The sequence below is a fragment of the Dermacentor albipictus genome, chromosome 5, assembly GCF_038994185.2.
Source record: "Dermacentor albipictus isolate Rhodes 1998 colony chromosome 5, USDA_Dalb.pri_finalv2, whole genome shotgun sequence".
NCBI classification, from domain to species: Eukaryota; Metazoa; Arthropoda; class Arachnida; order Ixodida; family Ixodidae; genus Dermacentor; species Dermacentor albipictus.
This window is the reverse complement of record NC_091825.1, coordinates 101,540,076-101,561,454: the sequence shown is the minus strand read 5'-3', so window position 1 is coordinate 101,561,454 and position 21,379 is coordinate 101,540,076. Positions and strand designations below refer to the sequence as shown.

Sequence of the window (21,379 nt, the reverse complement as noted above, 5' to 3'; positions counted from 1 at the left end):
TATATATATATATATATATATATATCATACAGCAGGTCGTGAACCGGCGCGCGCGCGTCTCCGTACAGGGAGCGTTTATCGGGCCTTGAGCAACGGGGTCCATTGTTTGTTGATCACCCAACAGCTACACGACAAAAGCGAGAGCTCGCGTGTCTCGTTCTATATATACAGCTCACTCCGGGGGACAGTAATCCCATCGGGGCCGCGCCTGTCAACAACAAACAACGCAAGACTGCGTACTCCGCTCTCGGGAAGTGCCGCGTCACGGCGCGCGCTCTGCCGGAAGACAACAATGACGACGACGACAAACGCTGGTGACAGCAAGCCGCGCGATGACAGGCGCAATTATGTCGCGCCAATTAGACCGTTCGTCCACGTACTGCTCACTGCCCGCGGCATCGCGAAGAGAGTTTGAGTGATCGGCCCGGACGACCGATCTGGATCACCCGTCTGCCACTGCCACGGCGTCAGCGCCCTGGGCTCGCGCGGACCATAAAGGAATACCCGCCGGATGTAACTTCCGCTCCTCCCTGACCGTTCCCATCGCCCGCGGGGTACGGCAACGCAACGGAAGTGGCGGGGTATACACCGAAATGCACGAGAGGAGAGGAGGAAACGGGACCCTCCATTGAAAAAGCGCGTGACACCCAGCGTGTCGCTCTCTCTCTCTCTTTCGCTCATCGCCCTTCGCAGCTTCCTGGGAGCGGCGATGGATTCACCGCCGCGGGTCCACCCGGCGTGGTGCTATGGCGGTTTGTTGTTGTACACCAAAGCGTGGCCTCACCCAACCCGACAGGAGGCATTATTGTGAGGCTTCTCCTTCTGTCGCTGCTGCGGCCGGGGGAGGGAAAGCGACGCAGAGCCCACGGTGTTCGTATATGTTTTTGGTGTCCATCTGTAATAGTGTGCACTGCTGGAGCAATCGGAGCTGACGTCTGTCAAGGACGGGAACGTTTCGCTGAACTACCCAGATGTACCGATAGTAGAGTTTTATCCCGCTACACGTTTCGTCGTCGGCCGTACAGTATTACGGTAACATTCTGCCCTGTTGACATAACTATACGGTTTGCCGAACGGATATATTTACCGTACGTCAGGCGCTCTTCCTCAAGTTCGCATTATACTCAGGATAAGCGCCTGAACTTGGGTAACGTTTGCTGCCCGACAAAAGTGAAGCATGCAAACTCAATCACTCACAGCCGGCGATCCCCCATGAGGCCGCCCAGTAACACCAAATGAGGTGATAGCTGGTTGATGTAAGATGTTTCTAGTTCAAAGTTCGCAGCTGTATTACTTGAAGCACAGCCGAATGAAGAACTTCGCAGTAAACTTGAACACCCTGCTGCAACCCCCCTCTCTTCTCTCTCTCTCCCTCTCTCTCATGGAAGCTTAAAAGCGCAGCTGTTTCTTACATTCCACCAGGCTTCAACGTTGCACCCAGCAGAACAGTCGAACCTACGACCTGGTCCTCAATAGCAAGAACGCCATGGCAGCTGTGCGACTGCGCTGGCTAAGTGACACGATAGCATTTAGTTCGGACAGCGGCACCGAAAATCCGCGGTATACCATGAACATGTGAAGCCGGCCGTAAGCTCCGTCATGCTGCATGGTATAGCATAAGCGTACAGGTCGCCACAGGAGATGAAAAGGAGGAGGAAAGAGAGCAAATGGCGAAACGCAAACCTCGCTGTGGTTGTTATAGTGTTGAAAAACTAGCCTCCTGCTTTTCTATTCTGCAGTTTTCTTTTTTCTTCTTTTTTTCTCCCTCCTTTGGTCGCAGAGTGGCCCGTTTTCGTTGATTGAAAAGCTGCGAAGCGCGTGCTGCGTGTGACATGCGTGCCGCAAAGCGGAAGCGAAAGCTTTCTTTCTGATGAGAACGTTTCACTCGTGCGCACGTGACCGTATCTGCTTCTGTCGCTCATTTTTATTGCAGTCACTTCCTCTAGGGGGCTCAGTACGCGTTATTATAGTATACATCGTGCACGCGTTCGTCGTGTGGCATATTGTATCCATTACTTAAAGCAGTTTGAATGGCTAGAGCAGTAAGTTGTCAGCAATATTACCTCTCCTTTCACTGCGTTTTCCCGTATGCATTAAAACTCATTTCGTAAAGCCTCTACTCTGCTTTCAGTTCTATACGCCGCGACCTGGCGGCTGCTTCATTAAACGTAGGGACCTGAAAACGCTGGCGCAGCGATACGAAGTCGCGAAAAGAGAAACACAGGCGCCTACTTAATAATAACGCCAAAAGAATTCAGCCGACTTCGAGCATGACCGCCGGAACGAATTAACAGGATGTTTCCTCACACCGCCATTTGCTCGTGTCGGTTACACGCCTTCTTCGCAGCGACATTACACGTCAGCAGTAGACGGTGACCGCAGCTAATAAACGGTGCGATAACTACTCGACAAGGAACTGAAACGGCAAGCTGTTCAAATCCAAATAGATACGCAAGTTCAAGCTTTACAAACATTCGAAGTTAAAACAACATTCAGTCAATCAACATTCGATCATGCAATCATTAAATGTTAAAAAAAAATAACTGCAGGCACCAGATGGCGGTAACCATGGAGTCATCGCAGTTCCATAATTTAGCAATCTGATTCTATTAAGCTTCGTGTTCGACGCCGACGCGAGCACGGTTAATACAGGCACGACATCGCCCTAAACATATCCAAGTGTATACATCATAAATGTTTCAAACAAGAATTCCCAGGAAGCAATCGTCAGGAAATTTCGACACGCAAAAGCAGCGACATGTAGACGCTCCCGCGTATGTCGCACGGCATCCTGCTCGAGTGAAAAAAAGCCAAACCAAAAAAGCAGCGACCAGCGGACACGTTTTCTTTTTTTAATCGCCTCGTAAGCGGCATTACAACTCATCAACATCACAGAGAAACCGCCGTTCGTCTTTAGACGCAGAGAGGTGCGGCTGGCTCACGCGAGCGAAATTCCAACAAGAGGCATGCGCATTCTGTAACCCGCTGCGTTCTAACGATTCGGCTTGCCCCGAGAAAACAGCGGCTCGGACGGGACGTCGTCGTGGAGCGAGCATTAAGCGGGCCCTGCTTCCGAGTAGCGGGCGATAGGATGGCGCATCGCCGCGGGCAATCGTACATATCTGGGACTCGTCATCTACGGTTGCGGCGCCGCTGACGCGAGAGTCCTTCTCCCACGAGGCGAGGAGGCAGACGGAACATTCTCTTTCTCTCCCGCCGCATCACCGACCATGCAGACAATTTCGGCGCCGATGAAATCACAAGGTCGTCTCTTGCGATAGGTCGACCGGCGGAAAATGTGCACGCCCGTGAGCAAAAGTGTATACGAACCACAGGGTCGCCGATAAAACAGAATTTATTCGTAATTAATACGCGTAAACGGAAACTGACGAGTGCACTAGAAAATTAGTAATTCCAAGTTTGGACTGCAGTCTTTAATTTTGAGTTGTATTCACAGACAGAGGAAGAAATGGGCCTTATCGCGCAATCCCTGGTCCGCGTACTTTTGCTCACGGGTGTACGCTACGCCACAGAGTATATCCTACACAATAATTACTAGAGGAAACTATGGTGCTAGTAGCTAGCGCTGGACTTCCATTTATAGTGATTATTGTCTAATTGCCTATGGCCTCCCGCAAGATGGCAGTTTAGACAGCATAGAAATCATGGTTAGTGCATGTGTTTGTCTGAACCTTGCCCTTCTGTCTTCGAACGACTTCGATATTTTTCTGCATTGATCGTTGTCAACGAAATATCCTGTTATACATGTACCAATTCTCAAAGATTTAGTCTAATCGCCATCTTCGTTTACGAAAAGAATGTTGCGTCTAAATTAAGGCCACTAAATACGGATAAAGCGCAGTAATCCATACCATTATCCCCTGCCCTTGACGATATCGACCTGGTACCGGACACGTCTATTCATGTTGCTCTGATATGCCGCAATGGAACAAGCGACTAGTCTTCATTATTCGTAGGACGAAAATTATTCGTAGACCGCAACGTGGAAAAACTAACAGCACAACACACTCGCGCGCCCTAGGAAATCGGAAATGGGCAATAACGTACAGAGAACCAACTAGCCAAAACTGCATGCCTCAAACTTAGACCCCGTTCCGTCCCTTCCCCAAAGAAAAATCCCGCGTACCTGTATCGCAAAGTGAGGTAACATATTTCACCTCCCTCTGCCCCCGTAATATACTTCTACCAGTGCTTACACTACAATTGAGTGGGGGGATGGGTGGGAGGAGGTGAACAAAGCCGGAAGTCGTAACTCCCTCTTTCAGTGAAAGTGCCGTAAACTTACTTAACCATCTTGCGCCCTGCTTTCCCCAATTCATACAATAACACGTCCATATGCAAAATAAGCGCCAGGGTTTCCGCGTGCGACTTATGTGACGTCCCGCATGGTGCATCGTGAAAGTGCTTTCTTAGGGAACTGCGGAAGTCGGCACCAATGCGATCAACGACAGAACGGGAGAAAAATAAACATAGACAAAATAAGAACGGAGAACTATAACAGATGGGAGCGACGAGGTCGACAAAGAAAATCGGAAGGCACCCTTGCGAGCACTCAGAAAAGCGGGGTAATCGAGGCAGGTCACATACACGAAGAGACAGAAAGAGAGAGAGAGACACGCTCACGTGGAAAAAGAAAGGTTACGCGAAGGTTACGCAAGGGAACCAGGAAACGCGAACGCTTCAATGAGGCCGACCGGGACGCCGCATCGTCTCCGCGATACCTTCTTTATTTTCGTTCCTCAAATACGAGCGGCGGCGCCCCTTCGCCCGTGAATGCCAAAGCGTACGCACACAACCGCCCCTCGAGGCGTCCTCACCCAAAGCGTCTATGCACGCCTCCCCTCCTCCCGATTCTCCATTCAACCGAAGCGCCTCGACAAGGTCAGCTTTACGAGGACGGGGAAAGAAGGGGGGGGGGAAGAGGGGTATGGCTACGAGCGAGTCCACGCTCGATAGCGGATATAAACGAAATACGGCACTACTAAGAGGACTCACGATCACCCACCTGGCACTGCGAGGGGGGAGGGGGTGCAGCGGTGAGGGTGCGGAAGGGTCCAGGGAGAGAGAGGGAGAGGCGAAAGGGGGTGGCCTTTTTCGCGGTCGATCATCGGGGAGAAGAAAAAAGCGGCCCGCTTTTTGACCGACCGAGATCGCTTTTCGCGCTCTTCGCGGCGTCGCCTCCGTGGGCGCTGCTAGCAGGCTGAACGAAGTAACGAGGCAGGCACACGGGGCTAATAAGCGCGCGATGCAATAGCAACGCGAGAAGAAAGACATGAAAAAATGAAAGGGAGAAGGGGTGGGATAGTGCATGTAACGGTTACGGTTTGTTAGGTGTAGAGAGTTGAGTTATAACAGCGGCGCTGTTTTCTCCGATTTGGAGTCATGTAGTCGTGTACTAAGGAAGTTACTGCCTTAGAACTAAAAAAGAAGAAAGCCAGTGATAGATGGAGAAAAGTGTAGTTAGGAAGCGAATAAGAGAGTTCGTAATCCTGAACACTGGCGCTCTTGAAGTACGTTCGTGTGAACACGGCGTCGGGCTCAGTACGTGCTCTGCCAACGCAATTACTACGCTGCGCGTGCTTCATGCGAGCCCCGCGAGATAGCTAAGGAAATTAGGCCTGCACTCTACGACAGTGACAGCGAAGTTGATTCGTTCGCAGGTGACAAAGTACGCCTCATAACGAACCGTCCATTGTCATATCGTGAAACACGGTACAGTCACCTCGCGTCGGCACTGTAGAGCCACGTAATACATGTGTGTTAACAATCCATGGCGATGTGTCGTTGTGTCAGTTGCCTTCCTTTTCTGGGGACGACCACTGCTTTCGACGAGTGTTACATTTTGCCTACATAACTGGATCACTCCTTCTTTAACATCTTGGCTTGCCCAAAGCTATCGTGTCATAGGTCCTTGGGCCAGACCTCGATTCTTTCCGCTACTACATGCATCCACCGTATATTCTGAATACATAGCATCGTCTCTTCACTTCTGTTTGAACTATCAATACACATTATGCAATATTGCTTACAGCCCACAGTTGTCATCACCCTATTTATGACCTATACTTTACGCCGAACTCACGGTGCCGGATTCATTTAGCAAGCAGCCTTTTAATGCGTAATATGTATCCAGCACAGGGAGGAATTAAGGTCCCTTTAGCGCGCAATAATTTTGTATGCGACCGTCCTTTTATAGGTCCTGCTCCCTTGTGTTAGAGAAAGGTAGCCTAACGTAAGCACGCCGGCGAAGAAAACATTTGCTGATGTTCAATCTATTCAAGACTTCTCCCCATCGAGAAACGCACTTAGGCGAACGCCCCAAAGGAAACTTGAACGCAAACGAAGGTTGTGGAAAACGCAGAACCTACAAGTAGCGTCGCGATGGTCTGTCGTGATTATCGCTGCTTGCGCCATGATTTGCAGGGAATCGTGCGCAATGCGCTCTAGTTATTGTATTCCCTGTGCCGATAACAACTATACCCGAATCATTTACGACGGTTGTACGAGAGCCGACAGGTGAAAAAAGTTTCTTTCTGTCATTGCGCAGCCGGTTCGATGGCTATTCTGTGTTCACTCGGCATAACGATGAGAAACTTGTGAACTTGCGCACGAACTACACCCACGGACAATTTTCCATGTCAACGTTCCAGGAGAAGTTGCGGATACAGAATGCACGTAAATAAAAGCGGCCATGAGAAAAGTGTCCGCTTCTCATCGTTATAGATTTACAGTTATAGATCGTTATAGATTTGCTGGAGACGAGAAAACGTAAAAACTACTGAGTGCTAAATTTGACTTATTGTTCCGCTTTTAAATTCCGCGTTTTGGACAAAAGGGAAACTGTCACACGTGGCAGCTACGGTGATTCCAGTATGAATATTCTAAGAAACCTAGGCGTTGTCAAACGCTGCCGGAATTCTTGGAGCAGTAGGACATTTGCAGAAGCTCCGCCCCTGTAGCTCTCGTTCCATTTTCAAAGCAAGTTTTCCGCGATTGTAGGCACCGGAAAACACTGCATTCCTAAAAAAAAAATATGAAAGTTTACTAGATAAGAAATTGTTCATGTCAGCCCCCGACGTTTCCAACGCGACGGCTGCCACTACAGGCGATAAAGCAAATGCCCTCCTGTTTTACTCAACGAAAGAGCGTGCACACCGGTACGCGCGAGTATTTGGCTCAACTTTGCACGGCATAGACACGTGATTTCTCGCAAGGGCGGTCACCGAAAAAACAAGCCTGCCCGCAGCTAATGGCAATGTGCGCACCCTTTAACACATTGAGCTTCATTAACTGCTTTCTTTAGCACCTGAGGTTACACTGGCACGATTGAAGTGGATGGAACTTACAAACACTCGTCTCTATAGTTTGGATCTGAAACTACTACTTCGCCTTCCACGAGAGATATCGCGAGCTGAAGACACGCTTCGTTCTCAACGCTGTCTTCGTGAAGACAGCGTTTGCCCCCCGCCTGCGGCTTGGCGCGTATCTCCACAAACGCCGGTTCATTTCGTATCGCAATAGTCGACAATCCTATACGTGCGGCAGCTGTGGCTGCGGAGAGATGATTGTGCATGTCTGTTGTAGATGTCCTCGCTTCAGTGCGCCTAGAAAATAATCATGAGCGCGAATCCTCGGACGGTATATAGTCGAGACCACGCTCAGTACAGAAGGCGTTGATCGGGTTGTTGCGCTTCTTGACGACACGTGCACTGAGAGATAGACTCTGAGAAGTGTAGTGCCAGTACATCGCACTCATTCACACATTTAGGCGAAAGTCTTAAATATGTATGCTTCAAGGTCGCGTTGTGAGACACAGAAAAGATCACGTGACCCAAGGAAGGCTAGAAGGGAATTAAACCATCTCCAGCCCTGTTATGAGAGATGATTAGTGATTAACAAAGTTAATGTATGATTGATCAGTGAGGACGGCACAACGAGCTATGGAAAGAAGAATGATAGGTGTAACGTTAAGGGATAAGAAAAGAGCAGATTGGGTGAGGGAACAAACGCGAGTTAATGACATCTTAGTTGAAATCAAGAAAAAGAAATGGGCATGGGCAGGACATGTAATGAGGAGGGAAGATAACCGATGGTCATTAAGGGTTACGGACTGGATCCCAAGGGAAGGGAAGCGTAGCAGGGGGCGGCAGAAAGTTAGGTGGGCGGATGAGATTAAGAAGTTTGCAGGCACGGCATGGCCACAATTAGTACATGACCAGGGTTGTTGGAGAAGCATGGGAGAGGCCTTTGCCCTGCAGTGGGCGCAACCAGGCTGATGATGATGATGATCAGTGAGTGGATTAAGACGGATTAAGGTGAATTATGGTGAAGGTTGATTGGGGTGAATGAAGGGGTATTTAGGTAGATTAAGGTGGGTTAAGGAGGATTCAGGTGAATTGCAGTAGGCTTTACAAGGTTTTCACCTTCGCGTCTCTTTGGTGATCGCTAAAGGATACCTGGTTATTTTTGTTTTCTCTCCCCTCGTTCGTTTGTCCTTATCTAATCTTCAATTCCCTTTACCTCCTCACACCAGAACTGGCTAACCTTGCGGTACTGTGTTTTCCTTGACATCACTGCTGCGATTTACACTTCAATCCGTACAAAACCGAAACGGCCAGTTTCGAAAAGCACGGCACCACCTTCGTAAACACCCCCTGGCATCAGCCTCGCTTCACGAGCGCACAAAACCGGGCGCTGCAAAAATCACCGCATCGACGCATCGCAATTATCGGATCGTGAACTGAATTAATCGCTTCCCATGGCGCTAAAAGGCCCGCAGTTATCGCGTACGACACACGTTGGCAGCAACGGCGATACAGATTGTTTACAAACGCGGCACCTCCGCCCGAGTTTGTTGAACCTGGCTTAACAGTCGGTCAAGCCGCACCTCTTACGGCGAGGGGCGATAGCCACAGCGGCTGCAGCAGCAACACCCTCCACCAATAACAACAAAACTGCTGAGAAAATCACAGTGAGCGTATAGCGTGCTCGAGAGAGAGAGAGAGAGAGAGAGAGAGAGAGGCGGGATGGGACGCGCGCAGATCGGCCGCGTCCCAAATGCGTGACCGACCGGCAGAGAACGAGAAAAAGCAGTGCCCCGCTCTTGCTCCCCAGCCCGAAATGAAGGTCAACACAAAGAGCCGCCGGTGTTTCGCGGTGGTCAGTCCTCTCACCGTGCGCTCGCACCTTGCGCAACCGGCTCAATCTAATTTCGGCGTTGGCGATTCCTATCGCGAGACGCTGTGTGTGTGAATGGGAAGCGCCTATCTTCCCTCTTGTTTCACGCGTCTTATAGAGGACGCGCAATTGGAAGTGGCGCGCCGTGGCGACTTCTGTGTTTCTTCGTGCCTGGGTTCTCCGTGCCCTGAGGCACTTTTCGGAGTATCAGCAACGACACCGACCATCAGCCTGAGACGGAGCTTGTTAATAGTGTAGCGACGCACGAAAACCCTAATGCACCACCCTATGCAAATTTAGCTGTCCAATTAAACTTCGTAAACCTAAAGCTGTACTACAATTAACAAACAATAATTGTGTCATTTATTGTCCCAAACGAATTTAAGGTGTATGAGAGAAGCCGTTAAGGAAGGGAGGCGGGGTCACGCCTTCGTGTTAAGTCCGCGTGGCACTCTTTGACGTACACCGAAGGCATGGCATACACGAGCGTTTTTGCAATCCGCCTTCAACAATACGGGGCTACCATGGGAGAGGGCCGTACTCGCGACCTCGCACTCGGCAGCAGAACACCTTGTATCTACTGAGCGATCACGACAGGTTCGTAGTCTAACGCGACCTTTTCCTTATTGGGAAGTCACAATGCAACCCATTCAACTCGCATCTGGAACGGCTACCGTGATCACATTCTGAGGCACTCACGTTCAGCGAGAAAATCGCAGTGAATAAGCGAACCTCCTTAACAACGTGTCCTGTAGAGTGTCACCACCTGGCTTTCGCAGACGTGCAAGCCTATATATAGCCCTCAGAAATGCTGCGCGCTTAGTCGCATGACAGTCGCGCCTAGCAGACAAAGGCTGCGCCGTCACCTATATATGCGACATGGATATTTTCGCGTATGCGACCGGTAGCGTCAGTAGCGGCTATCGAACAAATCGCGGGGTAGAAGCGGTACACCATCGATTCTGAATGTGGCTTCAAAGCGAGTGGTTTTACGATAGCGTTTCTTTTTTTTCTTTTCAGGAAAGTTTTTCTAGATATGTGCCTCACGCAATCGATTCGAATCTGTCATTGGTCCATATTATTGATTTCATTATTATAGAGGAGATCGCATGGTGCAGACAGACAATACAATTAAGCAAAGTTGTACTGAGCAATGCATGGTATTTTAGACTGTTTCCTTGAACTACATGTTAACTGCATGTCACTAAGCTATACTTTTATTTTTACTTGAACTTTTTATACGATCACACAATACGTGCTGTGCAAACTGTGCGTAGCGACGTACAATGTGCTATTTTGAACTTCATGTACACTATGCGTCAGGAAGTTCCGTCTTTTATTTCCACTTTGTTTTAATATTACTTTGTTTTACTCGCTTGTCAGAGCCCGCCTATTCTTGGTATATATACATGGCCACTAGCCATGATGCCAAGTTCTCCTACATCCAAACTGAATTAAAAACAAAAGGAAGAATTAACGACGTTACAGCACCGCGATATGTTGGCGCAGTCTCGATTCCACCAGTTCAGTGGCCGCCAACTGTTACACACTTATACAGATACCCCTTTGCTTTATAAAGCCAGTCACCCGGATCTATTATAGAGCTTTTACGCGAGAACAAAACAAACAAATGCCAATATTCTTTTTTATACACTCCGCGCATTCGCACAAGCCAGCCGTCTCTGCCCGCTTCGTTGTCTGCTTCGTCTCGCAACAGGCGCGCCTGTCAGAGACGCCAAACGGCCCAGCTACACTCTGGCTGCTTCCTCGTACCGCATTTCATCTTCGCGAAGGCAGCGACTTGAGCTCCGCGGATGGGAAGGAGCAGCGCGGGAGACGGCGCGGCGTATAGACAGCCACCGCGCTATAGAGTGCGGCAGAGACAGACTTTGTTTCGGGCCCTGCGGGGCGTTCCCTGATTTACGTTCCTCTGGCAGACTACTCGCCTCCGGACAGAGGCAGCCCCGATTGCAGTATATAAGCGCGTAACTCAAGGTGCCACCTCTTGCGTGCTTTATGCGCGCGAGGGAAAGAAGGAAAGAAAGGAAGAGAGAAAGAAAGAGAGAAAGAAAGAAATAAATAAAAAGAGAAAGAGAGAAATAAAGAAAGAAAGGCTTCTGAGGGAAAAGCAGAACGAGAGGAATCCAAGGACGTTTCGACATTTTCTTCGGCGCCGTTCGTTTCTCTGTCATATATATCAGGACCTACACGCTGGCAAGCCTTCGAAAAACAATGGAACCGCCGCCGTAGCTCAGTGGCTGTGGCGTTGCCCATGCTCCAGCTCGAGGTCGCTGGTTCGATCCCGATCGCGGCGGCCCCATACCGGTTGCGGGTGGAATGCAAAAAAAAAAAAAGAGCGCTCGTGTGCTTAGATTTAGGCGCGCGTTAGAGAACCACAGGTGGTAACAATAATCTGGAATCCCCACGGCGTGTTTCATGATCAAATCGTGGTTCTGGCAGGCAAATTCCCAGAATTAGATTAAGTTAAATAACAGCCTACTGCGGAGGAGGTAAGCCACCCGTGATGTGGCAACTATACATATAGAGTTAGGTGTTTAATTTTCGTATGGTAAGAGACTTGCTAATGAACTTTGATGCGCAACACTCTTGGAATCTTTATGCGGGAAGAATGGTGCTAATTTCATTCCAAAGCTTAATCCTATCCTTCTCAAAATGGCAAACTATGCCAGAAACAGGCATGTATGTGTGAAATAAGGGGAGGCATCTGAAAACGACCTTGGCTGCAATTGCAAAAAAAGTTCCTGCCGTATAAACAATAGTTCTGGGTAGAGATGCAATGATTGTGCCAATATTCGCGTAAAATTAAACAGTGACTACCGAAGTACGTCGATCTGCGCTACAAAGCCACAATCATGTCAAACCACGAAACAGTTTCCACCTCGCAGTATTCAGCAATACGATTCGGGCGGAAGGAAACGCTGCGTGAGAAATGTGAAGCTTAAAAGCGAAAGATGACGTTGACGTACGCGAAGCGAAGCAAACGCCAAAGAAGCTGCGAAATTTTTAATGCTCTTCCGGTATACCCTGTACATATTGGTATACTATATGCTGGTATATGTATCACTGGCCAACGGAAGCGACAAACCTGTCTATTCTGGTTTCCTTCGACACGATAAGCAGTACTCAGCTCACTACGACTTTCTTGAGCTATTTGCCGATAGAACCGCTCGCGGTGTCAGTGCCACCGTTAATCAATCACGCGGAACACAACAGTGCTCATAAGAGCTCCAGTGGCCTCGAACGCCAGATTAGCTGCGAGAAAACGCTACGGAAGAAGGCAACCAGAGTCTGTCCGCTTCGCAAGCAACCGCGGCTTGCACATGTACAAGGCACCATACCGAAAATAAGCCAGACCCCTCGAGACGTCCGTATAGTTTGTACTCCGTGATCGATACAAGTGCGCGGAAATTAGCTTTAAGCAGGGCCACGTTGCGCAGTGGCGCATACGTTGACAAAGGCGCGCCTGCTGCCCCTCGCAGTATCAGCGCGTATTGTTGACGAAAGCAATTTGTCACGCACCCCGCCCGCTTTCCTCCCGTGTTTGCAGTCGGGGCAAATATTTACCGCCGAACTGCACGCATCGCCACGGCGGCTGCGTCATCATCGGGGACATTAACGGGACACGCAAAATGGCCACGACGACGAGACGCCCTGTTGTTCGTGCTGCCGGTTTCGCTTCGTTTACAAAAAGCGACGGCTGCGTCTCGCTACAAATATTTGCGAATACATAGCTTCTGATTTTCTGCAATGAGCTATACAGTATAGAGACCCTAAAGCCAACGCTTTCCTCTCTGTCCTTTCCAACCGAGCAGAAGCTGGGTTTAGGCTTATCAAAAGCAAGAAAAACGAAAAAAGAAAGAGAAGATAGAACACGTGTTTCCATGACGGCGTTGATTGAAGAAGTTCGCGACGAATATTCAGTGCTCTTCGGTAACGGAAAACACAATGCATAGCCTGTTTACATCCGTGAGGGCATATGGTGGCTCGTTATTTATTGTGCGGTTCTAGATTGGTAAGCAATGCTTAAGCTTTTACGCGATCGTGCTGGCTATGTCATGAGTGATATGCATCGGCTCGTTGCGCGTGATATGGAAAAGAAAGAGAGAGACGGCAAAGCTTTAGTGAGTGAGCGCTGAAGAGAGGGAGCCGAAATGGTCGCACGAGCAGCAAGCACTCTCCTGTGACATTTCCCAACTCGCTTGCGAAATACACATATGTCAAAGAAAAAAAAAGAAAAACCCCAGCCAAAATGCATACACATAGCAGATAATGAAAACGACGATGAATGCCACTGTAGACATAAGCATAGCGCTGAGCTTACGCTTCTATACACACCGCCACTCCACCACCGAGAAAGCCAAAAGTAAATTACCCCATTTCGTGCCTCCTGCGTTGGGAAAACGTCTTTGAGAATCCACGCGCACATAGGCTACCCAACTAACGGCAGCGGCGCTCAGTGCCTGGACGTTTTGCTTCAGCGAACGAGATCGCTGGCTCTCTTCTTCTCCGTGGCCAAGTGGGCATCCGCAATTCTTTTGCAGGCGCCAATTTGAAGAAAACGCTCACGCGCGCCGAAGCCGTCTATACGCAGTGCGAGTCAGAGGAATTGCTCCGTGGTCCGGACAATGGACCACGGAACGCGGGGCCTATTCACGGTTGCACCTGATGACCCGAGGCGCAAGTGTGGCCTTCGCACGTGAAACCAGGCAGCCGTTCAACGCATCGGCGCTCCTGTTTTTTTCGAACGGCATCGGCGTCCCTACGCATCGGAACGTCGTGCGCTATATCTATACACCTCGTACGGCCCAGCGAGTCTCGTCACGGCTGCCTCGTCAGTCATCCGCGCGCGGGAGGGGAGCGTGAGTGTGAATTGTGAAAAAGGCGAAGTATGCGGGACGCATGCAGCAACAGGTCAACGAACTCGTTCAACCGCCATCAGTAAATTTAGAGCGTGAAAATTTAGCGGCCCCGGCCGCGCTCCGACACCGACGGGCTGGCCCGCCGGAGGTGTGCGCGGAATGCACGCCTCAACAACGGGCAATGAGTTGCACTCGGGCGCACCACGCCGTGTACCAAACAAGGCGGAGCGTTCAGGCTTCTGAAGCGGCAGCTTTTAGCGCCGCGGCCGAGGAAGCACCGAATGTGGGCTCGAATCTCAAGGAACGGAGGTGTGCGAGGCGGCGAACTTCCTCGTTTGGAGATCTACGGGCACGGTTTTGGCGGGAGAAAGTTATGCAGAAGGAAGAATTGATGCGCTGTACTGCAGCATAAACCGACGCGCTATAGGGCCTCAATTTAAAGAAGGTTCTTTTGCAGCGTGGTCCCGTGAGAATGCAACCGCCGCGCCCACTAGCCTTCAAAAGAGGAGCCTCGTGTTTAATAGGATCGCACTATACCTCGTGTTCGCCATTTACGGTAAAAAGGTTTGGGGAGGTCGTCTTGACGACCTCCCCAAACCAGTGACACCGTCGGAAAGCCAATTAACGAGCAGAAGAAGAAATTAGTTATGACGAGGCAGATGGAGAAAAGAGAGAGATAGAGAGAGAAAACAAAACAAGGTACACAATAACATTCGTTTGACACAAGTATGGGGCGTATCACACGTATACACGTAAATACGAAATAAATCTGATCCCTCAAAGGGACGCCTAATATAACGACATAAATAGTGAGGCGTGGCTGGAGGAGAACAACATGGGCGACTAAAGATGAGGATGAAGATGACCAGAATAAAGACGAGAACGATGACAACGACAGCGAGGACCGCGACGACCACGGCCATTCTAGTAAACTGTGGCTTCCGACTTCTCCTACCACGATGAAATGAATAGGACAGCGGTGATGGACGCCGGCAAAAGTATACGATTCCGAGTCGGAGAAGAAACACCCGGACAGTCTTGACGCTGCAAAACCAGTCCAACACGCGCGATATTTCCCGCCTTTCGCACAGCGCCGTGGCACGCTGACGACGTGAGAGCGGCTGCACACACCTTTGTCTCGAGCCGCTCATCGGCGGTCCCCCGTAACGAAAGGGTCGCCGGCGAGCGTGCAGGGGTCTCTATACATGGAGGCTGAACCGGTGCTCCTGCACGCTCGGTTGGGAAAGCCAGCACCTGCGCGCCTCGCACCGCCGGTGCGACCGCCGCGGGAGCCAGGAGAGCTCGTAGAAGGCAGCGAGCTGAGGCACGGTCCACGACACTCGGCCCTCGCCTCGCAATCCAACACACCGTGCCTTTTTTGCAGAGCGTAGTACGTAGTGTACGTACAAACTCTACGTAGCCGGAGCGCATGCATGGCGTGCCAAAGCCGAAACGACGCGCTAGAGCGGAACAGGCAGGGCGCATGTAAAAAAATAAAATAAAGGTTAAGAAAAGAAACATTGGGCCTGGGATCTGTTTGCGTGACCATTGGAGAGTTGCACAGATGACGAGGCGCGCTCGATGCCCGTGTATGATGTGTGTGCCCACGTGTGCGGAGCTCTTTCGAAGGTTGAGTGAGTGACCGAACGAGAGGATAAACGGGTGGCGATATTCGGTTATTCGTATGTGGCCGAGTGAAACCGCTGCAAACGGCAGGTGGAAGCAAGATATGAATGAATGACGGAGATCGGACATGTGCTGCGCGTACATTGATGCAATTGAATATTAGCTGAACGAATAAAACAACCGCGAATAATGGACTTCCCGTGCGCTTAATTTTTTTTTTCTCTCGGCAGCATGAGGTTCGCGCGTCTACGAAAAGAAAAAGAAAAGAAGGCATGTGCTGCGATGTTTCGTAAGTATGGCCACATACGACTCTTTTATATGCAGATTGCCCGTATGGTAATAACAGGCAGTTTAAACTTTATTATGCATTATAATTGCAACACGCTCTTACGAATGGGACCTGTACCACTGCATATGAATATATTATGTATGGCCTTCTCGTAAGTTCAAGCGTGCTCTGGACCCTTCTGAATACTGGTCGTATCCTGACGAAACATTACCAGTTATCCATATCGAGCGAAAGATCGTATTGACTTTCGGAGCTGTCGTGTGGCAGGCTCTGCGAGAAAACGGCGATGAAACTGTTCTTCATCTGTAGCGTCCACGTTGAATCCCCGCGAAAAGCAAAGCGCGCGTCAGGAGCTACCCAATTACGAGACATTGCGCAATTGCATAACATTCCAAAGAGGCGGAAGACCCGAGCGCGCACGTTCTCGAAAGACGCTTTCGCTCGCACCGCAAAGCCGAAAGGAGCGAAGAACACTCTTCATCATTCGCGATCTCTCGATATACGAAAGCGCGCGAGAACGCTTATCTCTGAAATAACCGGCACGAACGCTCCAGCCGCCGCAGTTTCAGTCGAAACGCCAGGCGGAAGGCCTCGGGCGTCGGTCCCTCCTCCAGCTCGCCCGCGCACTACCGGGATGCTTCCGGGGAAGGAAAGCGGACACCGGCCGTATAGCGAACACTTCAAGACCGTTAAACGTGCGCTCGCGTTTCCTCTCCGAGGCACGACCTTGAAATCCGCGCGTCCTCGACCGAGACTTGGCCAGGCGAGAGCAGTCAAAGCCACGCTACGCGTACAACTCCGAGCTGGTGCCCGCGGCGGTAAAAGAGAAAGAAAGACACCTCCACAACCGTAATAAAAGCCGATCTCTCGCTCCACGAATGCTCCCGCCTCCTTCCGCTCTCGAATCACAGTGGCGAGGAAGGAAATAAAGAGGAAGGATAAAGTTTAGAAGAGCGAGGGAGTGTGGGAAAGGAGGACAGGTGGCTGGAGGGAGAAGTACGCGCACAAAGCTGAAGAAGGAGTACGAGAAGAAGTAGAAGAAGGGGCCAGCAGAGGAAGAAGTTTTCGGTTTCTTCCGCGGCGCCCTCTCCTCTTTCTTCCGCCCTACTCTTCCCGTCAAGTTTTTCTTTCCAGAAATCGGCGGTCGTGCAGCAGGCAGGCAGGCGGGCAGGCGGGCCCCAGGAGGAGGGGTGGGACGACGGGCCGATGCAGGGTGCAGCAGCTCAAAAAAGGAGCGCGAGCCGCAGCTGTCGTTTCCTCCATCTTCGCTGACCCACCGTTCGTTGAACGGGGGCCTACAATTGCTTGCTGCACGAGTCCCGGACTGCTGGAGCCGCTCGCCTCGCTAACTCGCTAGTTCGTCTCCTTTTTTTTTTTTTTTCCCCGCGGCATATGCGTGTCTTTCGCCGCTCTCCATGGCGTGTGTACTATACGGTGTGCTACCTGCCGCCAGCCGGCCCCTTCCACCACCGTGGGAACTTCCGATCGGCCAGGTTTCTCCGGCTCGGGCACTAGTAGGTAGTCAGTCTCGCGAGCACGAAAAAAGGTTCTCAGCCGAGTGGTTTGTAGCTAGCCGAGGACAGTGCGCTACAGTATGCCTATAGAGTGACTCGCGTGTCAGTGGGGTAGGAACGGGCGAGGTGAGCTCGGTTATAAGTGAACAGCTGCTCGCGAATGTTGCCGCTTCGGGGGCTCAGTGCCAAGTCGCGTGCGACGACCGAAAGTGCAGGCAGCGATAAGAGAGCGTGTTGTTGCGAGTCAATTTTAGGTGCGTACTCATTACGCATACATATGTGTGTCAGTCGACTTTTGCACAACGAAAAAAAAAAAAGAAGCGAGAAACGAAAGGCGGCTGACGCAAGGTTTTTGTTCTCAAAACTCATGCATAACTGCAAGGCCACAGGAGAAGTTTTTCTTTTCTTTCTTTTTAGTCGGAAGGCCATTAAGAACGAAACAACTCGGCGCACAGCAGGACACGAAGACAACGCAGTTCGTTGTCACGTTAGGGAGTTGACTAATGCTAGCCGAGATGTGTTGAGCCTGAAAGCGGCGCCTTTCTTGTTTGGCTAAGCATAACCTGAATTCGCCGCGTTGAACAAGTGTATTCTATACGATCGCTGGCTACATCCGTCAGACCACAGGATTCACTTTGACGCTATACGCGTTACTCTGGGGAGCAAAACGGCGTGCGCCCAAATCTGGCGAGTACGTGTACATCACCGTGCGCACTTTGTCTCGGCCGAGTCAGATTCGTTAACCTTGCATGTGCCCCGAAATCGACAAACGCGAGCACTTACTTACTTCTGAATCCAAAGCGCTCCGATAGCTAAGGTGTTTTGTCCCGTAAGAACAGTGCCGCTGCTCGGCGCGCAAACGAATCTCTCTCTCGATTGCCGCGGTCGACGGAAACAATTATCGGGGTCACGACAACCGCGGACCCAAGGAGGTGCTGTTCTCTGGAGACTCGGCGAGTTCTCCACCCCACCCGACGCGCGTTTCACCCGCGAATGCGCTTCCACGTACCGCCGTCAACGGCCATTTCGCGCCACAAACACAACACCCGCGTTCGCAAAGCGGGCGCTACGCCGGGGCGTTGTTACGCGCAGTCCCAGCGTAAAGAAACGCGATGCTATTACGAGAGCCTTTCTCCGCGTGCGCAGGGGGAGAGATGCCTCTGGTCATTACGCGACAAGAAGGGGCGCCTAATAACAGCCGAGTCAGGGAGCGAAGAACGAGGCAGGGCGCGTACGCGGCAATAATTAGCGGTGCGCAGCGCGTGTGAGGCGGGCGCGGCGCTCCTTACGGGCAAGGTGCGGTGGAGGGAAAGGGACGCGACTCCCCTGCTCGGTGGCGTTGAGCGACGCACCTACGCACTGATACCGAGAGAAGCGCGAGCGCTGGGAGGGGAAACCGCCCCGCGCGCGCGTTTCCTCCTCCTCCTCCTCTTTCTCGAAGGCGTCGTCGTCGTCGTCACACGCTCAGTGTCGCGGAAGGATGCCCGTAACTGGATACGCTGTCCTTCCTTTTGCACAACTCGTAACGGCTTTAATGACATATGCGTGGATGGAGGCACCCTCCGGCTGCTTGAGTTCGATACAAAGGTCTAAATTTGCCTTATTTAATAAGGACAGGAGTTTCTCTATCTTTTTTTTGTAGTTTCGAATTAGTCCTTTTGTTTCTCGTGAACTGTAAGCAAGGGTCTTACCATTTCCTTTACAATGCGCAACTCTAAAACCAGACAGACAGCCGTTCTTTCTTTCTTTTCGGCGGACCTGAATTCAGCAACTTAATTTGTGCTGTTCGCCAAACAAACGACACGGTTGTTATGTCAACTTACAGATACCTCCCTCCTCCACGCCTCCTTTCGTCACAGCTATGGAACCCGTTATTGCGTGCGCAAGATGAAGCAAGATGATTGAGAAACGCTTCCGTCACAGTGTTCCGAGTGTTGCAAGTTAAGCAGAAATATTTTAAGGTATACCTATAGGAAAAACAAGCAGCGGTCCACTACGCGAGGAGGACACTGCTCTTTCAGCCGGGCGCGAACTAAATTATTTCTTATTTTTTGAAGTACCACGAGCGTGCTAGCGAGGCAGTTTCACATCCCCGCTGCGGATGAGATTCATTTATCTTGCGGAGACGGTCTCTCCTATGTAGACTACCGACCCGCGCGGGCTACCCCGCAGTCCTTCCGCACCGCCAGTGACGCGACCGCCCGCGCAATGAAAGAAGCCGCCCCAGGAGGGGCGACACCGCCCGTCCTCGCGACACGGCTCCAGCGTAACGGCCGAGACACTCATTACAGCCAAGGAACGGTCTCGGACCGCTTAGACGCGCTCCAAGGAGCACGCGCCACCGGTCTACACACACACACACACACACACACACACACACACACACACACACACACACATACACACACACGGACTCGCGCAGTCGCGTCGGACAGGTGGACACGGCGGAGGCAGGTGAGGGGATGGAGGGGGGGAGGAGGACAAGAGTAACAGAATGAAGGAGGAGGGACGCGCAGGTTCGAGTGCCGGGGCCCTGTGAAACGGGCAGCCGATCTTGCCTCGCCCTTAACGAAGTCGCGCCGCCGGCTGGCACCGAGCACGTGGTGCGCGCCGAACCGCTTGGCTGACTTTCCGTCTCGGCGCAGCCGTGACGCCTGGGCAAGCCGCGTGCGAAAAGCCGAAGGCCGCGCGTTGTCGAATCGGTTCGCGTCGGCTCGGTGCGCTTGCGGCGCCGCAAGGAGCTCGCTTCCGAGGCGAAGCCAGGGCGAGCTAGTGGAGAGGGAGGGGGGGGGGTCCAAATTGGCGAATCATTGCGCGAGAAAAGAGCCGGCGGAACGTTATGCCGCGGGAAAGAACGAGCAAACGAGAGGATCGTGCGAGATTAAGAAGGGCTTGCTTCCGCAGCCACGCTTGCGGTGCTTCCGAGGTTGGTTAGGAGCACGGTGTAAGAATAGGTTAGAAGAGATGGAGAATAAATGTGATGGAGTAAAGAGGCCCGAGATATAGTGAGAGGCAGAAAGGAACTGAATGTGCTGGGCCACCCAGCAATACGTTCACTAAAGTACTCCCTCTCCTGCAAAAAACTAAATAAAAATAAAAAAAATAATAAAATAAATAAAGAAGGGCCGGTCGTGACAGCTTGCAGAAGCCCGGCGGCGCTCTATAGTGGTTTTTCTGCCCACAAAAGTTAAGTGGCCAAAGCGCCGAGACATCGTCTTCGCGTAATTTGACCGTCGTCAGTTATATTGCTTGGACCTGCATGAAAGAAAGTTAAACAAATATTGACTCGCCATCCCGGCCCTGCGAAAGTGGATGTACAGCGAAGCTGTTGAAAACCACCATTACAACTGCTGAGGGAAAGCGCAGGGAAAGAAAGCGGCCATGCAATGCCTTGCAATGCAATGCTTTATTGTTTTGTTCTTGTTCTTCATTGAAAAGTATGCTGTTCTGTAAGAAATGCTTTATTTCTTTAGAGTAATAGCAGTAACGGTAATTTAGAGTAATGAGAGTAATGGTAATCTTGACAGCGTGCCGCCGCCCACAGCGGTGCAGCAGTAACATTGAAATCAGTTGCTAGGGTGGTACTTTTATATACGAAAGGCTAGGGACGTCACTCTTCACGTCGCAAGCTGCCGTCGCCGAGGCGGCTTGCGCAACAGTGATCTTTACCTGGAAACGCTTGCGAGGAGCGCTACGTGCTTCGCATTGTTACCGCGAGCGCCTTACCATAAATTACGTGGTTCGTATGCTTGCTTCCTGTTTGTTCTTCATTGAAAAGTATGCTGTCATGTATATTGTAAGCGTGATTCCAAAGAATGTGTGCACTTTTCGCTTCACATTGCTGAGTGCTTGAAGCCTCTGCTATACGGGGG

The 21,379-nt window shown here is 51.1% G+C and overlaps 1 protein-coding gene across 2 annotated transcripts in view; it reads right to left on the bottom strand.

Annotated features, from left to right (window-relative positions):
* sev (receptor protein-tyrosine kinase sevenless) overlaps positions 1 to 21,379 on the bottom strand; it is a 163,826-nt gene that overhangs the window by 118,647 nt on the left and 23,800 nt on the right. The gene's annotated exons all lie outside the window — the stretch shown is intronic.